The sequence below is a fragment of the Danio aesculapii genome, chromosome 17 (assembly GCF_903798145.1).
Source record: "Danio aesculapii chromosome 17, fDanAes4.1, whole genome shotgun sequence".
Lineage (NCBI taxonomy): Eukaryota > Metazoa > Chordata > Actinopteri > Cypriniformes > Danionidae > Danio > Danio aesculapii.
The window spans coordinates 39169249-39180172 of NC_079451.1; the positions used below are offsets into that span (position 1 = coordinate 39169249).

General features: G+C 34.8%; 2 long non-coding RNA genes across 2 annotated transcripts; both read left to right on the plus strand.

Annotated features, from left to right (window-relative positions):
- The first annotated feature begins 5462 nt into the window (after positions 1–5462).
- LOC130245013 (uncharacterized) lies at positions 5463–6907 on the plus strand. Its single transcript, XR_008839278.1, has 3 exons — positions 5463–5739; positions 6626–6659; positions 6839–6907. It is a non-coding gene; the product is annotated as an uncharacterized LOC130245013 (long non-coding RNA).
- Positions 6908–7072: 165 nt separating this feature from the next.
- LOC130244863 (uncharacterized) lies at positions 7073–10423 on the plus strand. The gene is made up of 3 exons (XR_008839264.1): positions 7073–7131; positions 7215–7307; positions 9335–10423. It is a non-coding gene; the product is annotated as an uncharacterized LOC130244863 (long non-coding RNA).
- Positions 10424–10924: the final 501 nt, after the last annotated feature.

Genomic DNA, 10924 nt, shown 5'->3' on the forward strand with positions numbered 1-10924 from the left:
TTACCCAAACCACCCACAATGCTAAATGTAAATACTGATGTGCCTACGACCGAGGACATTTATTCGGTTTGAGTGGGTTGAGGTGCCATAATAACAGGCAGGATTTGTGCCATAAGTGGAGGGTTTTATCCTCAGATGGTTTGAAGACACTTGTCGCTCAGTCATTTACTCACCAATTTGTCCAGCATTGTGAAATAAGCAATCTGAGAATGAAAAAGACCCTTTTGGTATTCGATATCTAGCTTGTTTTCTTTCCTAATGATGTCTGCTTGGGCATTCAAAGTAAACAAAGGTGCTTCTAAGGAAGGCAGACAAACAGCTCACCTCATCAATACGACTTAAAAAAAAAAAACATAAACGAAAAGAATTGATTTGTTCAAGACTTGAGAGACCAATAGACTTGTTATGTAGCTTATTCAATGTCAATATCACCGCTGAACCATTGTAGTTCATATTTTAATTTGTGACATTCATTATGCGATTCATTTCAAATCAGATAATTTATGTAAATGTATTTGTGATGACAAGGGAGGTAAAATTGATTTTTTTAACTTAAAGGGTTTGTTCACCTAAAAATTAAAATGGTGTTATTAATTAGTAACTCTTATGTTCAAACCCCTTGAGACTTTATTTGTCTTTGAAACAAAAATGTATACATTTTAGGTAGATTTTGAGAGCTCCCTCATTCTCCATATACTGTACAGCAATGGCCCTGGCACGTTCCATTAAAGACCATAAAATACCAAAAAATATCCTCTAAATCAACCCAAACTTTTTCTTATAAAGGGCCAAAAACAAAACTTGATTGAGAGCTGCGGGCCAAAGGTAAATATACCTGTACTACATTAAATTTGCCATGGGTAATTTATTTGCTAATATTTCAAAACAACTAGAAAATGTTGCTTTAAAACATATGAATGAATGATGGAGTATAATTTTTTGATGATTTAAAATGAACTCTTCTCCTCAAGTGTTAGGATAGGGTGTGCTTTATTCATTTTTAAATGAACTAAACTTTTAATAAATATTTTTGAGGGGAATCTTTGTTATTATTATTATTATTATTGTTTTCATTGCGCATTATTTATGCAGTTTTATATATTTAATTAAGCAAGAGTTCAGTAGAGTTGCTATCATCAAACGCATGTCTGACCATAATTAATCGTTTTAATTTGATATATTATTTGTGTAATAGAAAATTGTATTTTAAAGCAGAAAATATTAAATATTATAATACATTATTATGGAAATACTTAACATTTTAGTGTATTTTTTGATATGAAGTATAAATTGCATTTTTAATATAATTAACAGTGATATAGCGTTAAAATAACAACTTTAAAATACAAATACTGATATGAAAATATTGATATATTAAAATATTATACATATTGTGGTTGGGTGATGTCGACCAATTTAGCATCGTACGAGGTCTAATGTGAAACATCGCAATGGACGATGGCATAGTCATCGTAGGCAGTGGTGAATTAATTATTTATGAATAATTGATAAATTCATAACAAATTCATTATTTTTAGCCTACCGTTTCAACTACCTGACCCGCATGGTCTTTGTTTTACCCATAACCAAATCATAAATAAATAAAGATAAGTTACAGACAAATTACCACCTGTCAATCACTTTTTCCGCAGGACTCTGGCATGAATAGGCAGAGTGATCTGTGTCGTTATAATGGTGTCGACAAACTTGGTTGGTAAAAAAAGGTGCACAACCAACAGGAACCAACCACATTTAACAACTAAACTGAGACACGATCCAGCGGTACATCCTTGATAAACTGTCCGACGTGCACTGCTCTCTGGGGTTTTGCTGACTGCTGGAGCTCAGATAAGTGCATGACAGTGTGCGCGTGAGTGTGTCTGTGTGTGGTCACGTGATGTGCACTTTCAGCAGTATAGTGTGGACGGAAGGCTGTTTAAAAATGCTAGGTGAAACGCCAGTGTGGATGTGGATCGTTTTTGTTCTAAAAAGCCATTTTAAAACTAAGATGTATTAGTGTAAACGAGGCCCAAGTGTGTATTTTTCATGAGCGGGTTTGCAACGGGGGTGGGGTAGAGTATGGCGATGCCGGCTCAGCATCGTGATGGCTGATGGCATCGTCAATCGACCCAACCCTAATACATATATCAATAATTATTGAATATTTTTTAACAATTCATTTAGGATTTTTTTTTTTAACCACTTATGTTTTTATATTTTAATTTACCTATGTTTCTAAGGCCAATAGTTTTAATAGTCAACAAAAAAATATTTATTTTGTTAGCACAATAGCCTAGTGGTTAGTGTGCCGACATATGGTGCAGTAGCACATCAGGGCGTCCCGAGTTCGAATTCCAGCTTGAGGACATCTCCCAACCCTACCCCACTCTCTCTCTCCCACTTCGTTTCCTGTCTCATTACTGTCCTATCTAATAAAGGCAAAAGGCCAAAAATAAATCTTTAATATATATATATATATACACATTATATATACAGTATTTATAACCATATCTTTATAATAAATAAAATATGTGTTGTAAAATAAGTTTAACGCTGAACAAAGCAAACCTTGGGGTGTCAATAATAATGATGCCTGTAAACCTGAAACTCTTTCAACAAAACAAATTATGATAACCAAATCTGAGCTTTCAAGTAAAGGAACTAACCTTTAAAGCAATCTGAAGCAGATTTGCTAGTGCTACTTACATGAATTGTGGTGCACTCGCGGCATTCTGAAAAGTTCAGATAATTTTCAACTAGGTGTGCCTGGAAAATGCACCCATATACGAGCCGTGCAAGTCACACGTCTCCATTGGAAATGACAAACTTACACCCTAAGCTTATTGGCATTGCATTCAAAGCACGCACTCAGCAGCCAATTTTAATAAAAGGTGTTCGGTCAATGAATACCATTCAGATTTTCCAGATACAAAAACACTGCTGAACTGGGTTATCAGTGACATTACACAACCCACATTAGCCTATTGGTCTCTTTAAAGTCTTGAACAAATCAATTATGTTTGATTAAAGCTGTATTGATGTGGTAAAATTCTTATTTGTCTTCTATGGAAGTGCCACTGTTTATATGAACACATTAGAGAACATTACTCTGCACCTGTTTTCCTATGGCGAACTGTGTGTGCTGTTTCTATCAAGTCTCATAAAAGTTTAATAAGTGAATCGGAAAAGTAGAGGCTTTAATGTGGCAGATGCGGAGTTATAATGAGGTGGAGTTTTAAGCAGCAGCAGTTTTTACAGTGCTCTTTCCTCACACTGATTCACACAACAATGTCTTTCAGCTTGCGCGATCAGAGATGTGTGTGTATGCATGCATATGTGTGTGTGCAGGCTGCAGGGGCGATACTCCACCTCGACACAATTAAACAGACGTGATTAGAGGAATGGGTGGTGATGGAGATATTGATAATGACAGTGGCATTACTTAAGATGAGCAAGTAGAGTGAATGTCTGGAGCTCTGCCCCTAAGCAGATCTTAAGAATTATATAACAGTCGTGTTGAGTGCAGTCGAGGGGCAAATGCAGCATTAGAGGGAAATATGGCAAAGCGAGTAGATTAAAAAACAATATTTCATAAACAGGGCTTTGTATTCCATTTAGAGCCTCATTACTGATTTATGACTGATGATTTTGCAACAAATTTAGTGATTTAAAGTGTGATGATCTAAATTTAAATAAAATTATAGGATGTTATAAAATTAAGTTACAAACATTCAGGCTCAGATTGGCTAATTGGGAGCACTGGGAGTATTCCCGGTGGGCCAGTCCGTTTTTTGGCCACGAGGGCCGGTGTCCCTAGCTGCCTGCACTCGCATTTATTTATTTATTTACTTATTTGACCATCGCCTCACTCTATTTATTCATTATTTTACCGCAGCTTCACTCTTTTTATTTATTTTCTCACAGACCCATGAGCAGAATGCAGCCTGCAGGTTAAAGATGACGTAATTATCATTTGACTCCCCAATAGCGGCACCTTGCTCATCAGCACAATTCACACAAAGGTGGTGTTGAAAAGGCCAGAATTAAAAAAGCGGAGTACATTTTTCGTTAAAACCAGTGGCAGCAAGAGTACAACAACACATGAAGAAGATAAAACGGGTGGGTAAGTTAACATTAAGCTAGTTAGGAGCAGTGCAAGTCTGCAATGATGTCTGCAAACCATCGTTTATGTACCAAACGATTTCTCTTCAGCAGCAACAGCCTCTTGTCCTGTTTGCAGTGAAGAGCCAGGCCCCGTAACGTTACTAAGCAGCAGTCATGAGCCCAACACAATAGAATGGGCAGGTATGATTGTCACAGAGTAAATTTTAATATTTATTTCATACATATAGCTTAATATATATTTGTATTTATTTGATATTTTTTCATTTCAAGGTTTGGATATTTATGAGCCCCAATTCTTACAGAAAATAGATTCTGATACTGTTAAACATTACATTGTGTTAACTGTTCAAATAAATCATTACTGAATTGCAAATGATTCTATTTTAATATAGTCAGTCATGAACTGAAGTGGGCCGGTCTAAGGCTTGAAACTCCAGGGCTGTAAAGCAGTCCCACTCCGGCCCTGCATACATTTTAGACACAATCCATTAAACTTTTCAAAACTTGATTTTTAAATTAGTTACTTTACTTTAAAAAAGTGAGTAAATCCATTGCCTTAAATGGAACAAGTTGAATTTGCTTTAAAAAGTCAGTAAATCCATTGACTGAACTGAACTTTTATAAATATGCAGTTTGTTCACTTAATAATTATAAGGCAATGAGTTTACTCTCTTATTTTAGGTAAAGCCAACAAATTACCTTTTAGAGTGTAAAGGTCTTTGCACACTGAAGTCCGAAATTTTCGTATGCATTTGTTTTGTATTCATGTCAAAAAATCGTCAAGTAAACAAACCTTGCACACTGAGTACCGATGTGTATTAATTAATCCATTACAAAAAAAAAATAATAAAAAACATTTGGGAGTGAGTTCAAGCAGTGATACTTTGTTCTCCTCTCTTCTCCAAAGTACACTGTAAAAGCGAATAGTATTCCTTACTATGAAAATTCTTAATTTTAAGCAAATTGTTGAGTTTACTAGAAATGTATTAGTGTTACTGACATAGTAAGGTATAAAGTTCCCATAACTAATGTAATTTGAGTAAAATTGCTTATAAGGGCCAAGTCATGCTGTTACGCATGCGTACTGGGTGGTGATTTCCCATCCCCCATCTCGATTCACAACCCAACCCAACACTATCGTCGAAGGACAGGATTTCATATTGAGAAGATGTACTGCAGTAAATCAAGGTAAACTTTTCATTTTAATTACTACTTTGATTTTATTTGTATAGTATCAGTAATCTGTTTATTTCCTGCACTTTGTGTATTGTTTGCTGTTTTGTGAACTTAGTTTTTAGCCCATGATGTTGCGACTAAACGTTTTGACCTCTGCACGTTATTTGCAATACTGTCTACTTTACTAGATTAGCTATTTTCAGCGTCCTAGTTCCTTTTAATAACTATTAATAATTTGTAGAAATCATTTGTAAAGTGGCTGTTATGCTCTTAAAAAAGCGGGCGCGCCATTTCAAATGATGAACTGAGAGAGCGAGAGCGCGCTCAGTGTTGCCAGATTGGGCGGTTTTGAATTTGATCGTGTACTTGCAACGCTTACAACGGCTGTGATCTCCCAAGGACACGACATCCTCGCCCCGCTCCTCAACTTCAAAACAGGTTATAATATTCTCCAGATTTTTGGACGGTGTTTTTTGGTTTTCAGCGGGTTTTAGAGCTGTTTGGGGTTGGGATCAGTCAGCTACATCTGGCAACACTGCGTGGCGCAATCCATTCAAATAGATGTAACGTTTAGCGGCTCATGACCAGACCAGTCGCTTTTTTTTCCCACGATCGCCGGGATTTTTACATTTTAAAGCAGTTTCAGCTCAAAATGGACCCGTAAGTGTCGTTAGTAATTTAGCATTTCGATGCGATTACGATTCGTGTCACTTTATAAGGCAGATACAGATTTACACATGATGCTAAAGGGTGCTTATGGTAACAATCCCTATGAAACTAAAAGTTAAACTTGTGAAAATGCGAGAGAGATTAAAGAACACAGACAAGTCATATATTGTAAAAATCGCAGTATATATATTATTTGTCTTTTTTCATGCCGTTTTGAAGAATTATTCCAGTGTTAACGTTACATTTACCCCAATGGAGTGTTTTTGTATTGCTGTAATGACAGTTAAATCTGACCAGACGCGACTGAATATGTGTGACGGATACGTTAGTGATGAAATGGTGGCTGTTAACTTATGATGACTCGTATAACCAAGCACAGAAACATCCCTTTGTTAGCTCAATGTCACACAATGGCATCAACAAGCCTTTGTTATAAGCAAAGTTTCTGTTAAGAAACTTTAAAAGTGTAAACGGGCTTTGCCAAGCCTGTTTGTTTGCACTTTTAAAGATGGTTTCACTTATTTAGAGCAAATACATTTGAACAATTACAGTGTTGTTTGGATTGTTGCATTGAATATTGTGATGCATATTGTTGAGTGGTATTTGGTTTGTAATATCGTTATACCCTTTATTAATTTTTTCTTTTTTATTTCAGACTACCAGTTTGTGAGCTGATATGCAGTGGAAATGTAAGTTTTGCACCTGCACATCAGAAAAGTGCACAACTTTTTAAACACTATTAAAATGTTACATCTGTTGCTTAATGGAATTGCATTGTATCATTGCATGTGTTTCTGATTACTGTTTTCTTTGTTTCAAAATTTTGCTTAGCCCTGTCAATAACACTTCACGTTTTTGTGCACAACAGTGACATCCAGAAGGAAGTCATAAAAAAAAAAACACCAGCTGATACAAGTGAAACAAATGCTGCAGAGGGTTTGTTTCCTTTTCAAAACTTTGTGTAATTTTGTGAAATTGTGTGTTTGAATGTTATTAACGACTAATAATGTTTTTGATTAGATCTTTGCAGAATTCACTCTTAATATTAGGAAGAAATTTAAGATCCGAGTTCAACGCTGAATTGGACACACACTGCTCGTTTGAAATTTTCAGAGAGAAAAAAGAAAACTAAATGAGATTTTGCAACAAGTTTATTCAAAGGTATTTTTGGGACATCATCTTTGAATCATAATTTGCATTTAATTGTTTCCACTGGGCTATAATGCATGTCTACTTTTTCACAGTCATCTGATGTAATGCTTGTCCGCACAGCAGTTCTTCCGGGTCTTTCAGTCCTTTTGAGGGATGAGTCTAAAGATTGTTTCTGGATGTGTTTTGTAAGTAATATTATTGTTTCTGCTTTCTTAGACTGGAAATGAAGCAGTCATTCTAGTTCCAGTCACTTCCAATTTTATGAAAAATAAATAAATAAAACAAATGCAATTAATGTAAGTATTTGAAAGTTAGAGGGATGTTTTATTATGGCCTTTGGAGCAAGAGCATTGCCACGTTGCAATTACAGCAACTTGTGACGTCACAGGGTCAGTTAGCTTCATAGGCCAGTGAAGTAATGAATGCATTTCTTTCATTTTTAAACACACTTGTTTTGAAAAAGAGGAATATTAGCTTGAAAAATAAAGTTTTAATAAGTGTAATAGCTATGTAATATATTGAGAGTAATATAATTTCTGTTGGATGAACCTGCTGGATTAAAATGTAAAAAGAGTGTTTAAAGCCCCAAAGTCAAAAGATGCTCCGTATAATAGCCAACCCTGTGAAGTCACCTGCTGTGGGATTGTAGATGGCTGCACGCTTGCTCCAAAAGCCATACTAAAATATCCCTTTACTCTAAAATAAATATTTATTAATAAATTGGAAATCAGTGTGCTAAATAATGCAAACTTGACTGACTGCTTAAATCTAGCAAAACTAAGTGCATTCATGAATCGGTTCTCGGTTTATTATAATTTTTTCCCCCAAAATATATTGATTATGTAGCACCAAATGGTCTCTCACACATTTGCATTTAATTTCTTGAAAATGTTTAAAAGGTCCTTTTAATGCAGTTTGTTATTACATTACAGTGTTTCTTTAATTAAAAAAATTGAAAGTTCCTATAGAATAGTGTCATGTTTTAAGGTTGGAGCAAACAATATTTGGTATATGGAGGAGTTGGGGCTAGGGTGTCACGATACTGGAATTTGGTACCAATTGATGCAGAAATTTTCAAAAACATTTTAAGCACTGTTGAGCACATTTTTAAACAGCACTGTTTTGCCATTGTGTTCACATGCTCAACAGAAATGACGCTCAAACATTAGCAGGAAATGGATGTTTTTTTTAAATTTCAATATCGATTGGTACCAAATTCCATTATCATGACAACCCTAGTAGGAACAGTACAGGCAAATCTATTACGTTGGTCTACATTGAAGGAGTAGCAAAGCAAGGCGTTCTTATAAGAAGCATTTGAATGTAGTTAATTTATTGTACACTGTGGACACTGAGTGAAGCCTCCTGCAGCTGCTGGACAGTCATTATTTTTGTCTGACTTTGCTTGTTGGTCTTGGGGGGAAAAATAGATCCTGAAAAAAAGTGCTTGGTTTTAATTAAGGCAAGGCAAGGCAAGGCAAGGCAAGTTTATTTATATAGCACATTTCATACACAGTGGCAATTCAAAGTGCTTTACATAAACAGGAATAAAAGAAACAATTATAAGAGAAATAAAAACAAACATAAAAATGGTAAGGATAAAAATAAAATAAAAGCTGATAAAATGTGTTATAAAAGAATTAAAAAGAAGAGAAAAACATAGTAGTTCGATCTGTCGGACGTAGCACAGTGCTCATTCAGTAAAGGCACAGCTAAACAGATGTGTTTTCAGTCTTGATTTGAATGTGCCTAATGTTGGAGCACATCTGATCATTTCTGGAAGCTGATTCCAGCAACGAGGGGCGTAGTAGCTGAAAGCCGATTCACCCTGCTTTGACTGAACTCTTGGGATTTCTAATCTATTTGATTCTAAAGATCTGAGTGATCTGTTAGGTTTGTATTCAGTGAGCATATCTATAATGTATTGAGGTCCTAGGCCATTTAGTGATTTATAGACCAGTAATAATACTTTAAAATCTATTCTAAATGTGATTTTTTTGAAATGTGAATTAAGTTGTGAATGTGTGTAGATTTAAATAGTCATGGTAATAAGCAACTAGTTAATAGGGTGATTGGTCCCTATACTGAAGTATTACCAAATTAAGCGCAAGGAATTGTAATGTTTACACCTATGCTTTTGGTCTCCTGGCCACTACATGCTTTATTAGTGTCATTTAGAATATCAAACTTAATTTTCTTTCTCTATTCATAGGATGTGGATGTAGAGTCTGACTTCAGTGCAGTAGATGTTGGCCTGCTGATTGTCTTGTGTGAAGATATCTAAAGGACCTCAATGTGGATGCAATGTGGGCCATTATACTGGAAGGAAAAGTGGTTATGGATGATGTCCCTACTTTGCCACACGCAGTAGGTCTGCTTTTTTGCTTTGATTTACGCACTGAATTCGGACTTCCCAAAGACTACAAGCAATGTATTTACTCAACGCGTGTTGCTTTAGCTGGGAGGGAAGCTTAATGTGTTTTTTTTTTTTTCTGCGAGAGCCTATATGCTGCTGTGTTTAATGTTTAAAGGTTCTGTTAAAGGATTTTCAAACATTTTAAAAAACATTTTTTTGTTTGTTTGCTTTTGCCATGTTGCTGTTTGCAGTGTTACGTTTAGAATTGCAGCATTTTTGGTGTTTAAAACACATTTTTTACCTAAAAAATGTATTGTGATTCATAGGGTTGTCAAAAGTATTGAGTTTGGTACCAATCGGTACTGAAATTTAAAAAAAGTGTCAATTTCCCACTAACATTGCAAGAACTGATTGGCCATTGTGTTCACATGCTCAACAGATATGACTGATTGGCTATGAAGTTCATCGGTTTTACCATTGTTCACCAGGTGCAAAGATACAAAGACACTGGATTATTTCAAAGCACTGTCGATTAGTCGATCCATCAGCAGATAGCTCTTATGTCAGCTTATAGACAGATCAGCTGATCGACATGGCTTTGAAATGCTTCAGTGTCTGTGTAACTTTGTTTGGACTGTGCATGTGAACACAGTGGCCAATCAGCGGTGTTTAAGAACAAGCTCGGTTGCGCTCAAATATTGGTGGGAAATGGATGTTTTTAATATTTCAGTATTGATTATACTTAAAATTCAGTACTGGTACCAAACTCAATTCTTTTGACAACACTAATGTGATATTTTCTGTAGGAAAATCTAAACTTCACAGTCTAAAAAAATCAGCTTTAAAGCTAAACATCTGTTCCTTTGTGAGTGTCTATTTGCTGCCATGTTTAAAGGTGCTGGTGCAATGGCATGTTTAATTACACTAATTTAAGTATCTTTTTTCCCCAAGTATTTAATTATATATATATATATATATATATATATATATATATATATATATATATATATATATATATATATATATATATATATTAGATTTTCAAACATTTTAGTAAGCTTGGGGGTTGTACTTTTTTTTTTTTTTATTATATTTTTGTCTGCATTGCTGTTACAGCACTTAAGTGCTCTTTAGAACAGGTTTTTCCAAAAATGTATTGTGTACAAGTGTATTGTCATGCTAAAATATCATGTTTATTGTGAAACTGCTCTTTTTGTAAAATAAAATGTTTACATTTAAGACCTGTATAATGTCATTACTTGTAAGTTGAACTACATATTTTATGTTCAGTTTAATTTAAGAAAATGTGGAAACCGATTGCACGTAGTTTCTTTAGTTGACTTTACTTAAAATGGTGGATTAAAACAATGTTGACACTACTAGCATTTAAGATGTTAACTGAACATGATATAACAATATTAGTTAAATAGAGTAATAAAGTAATCT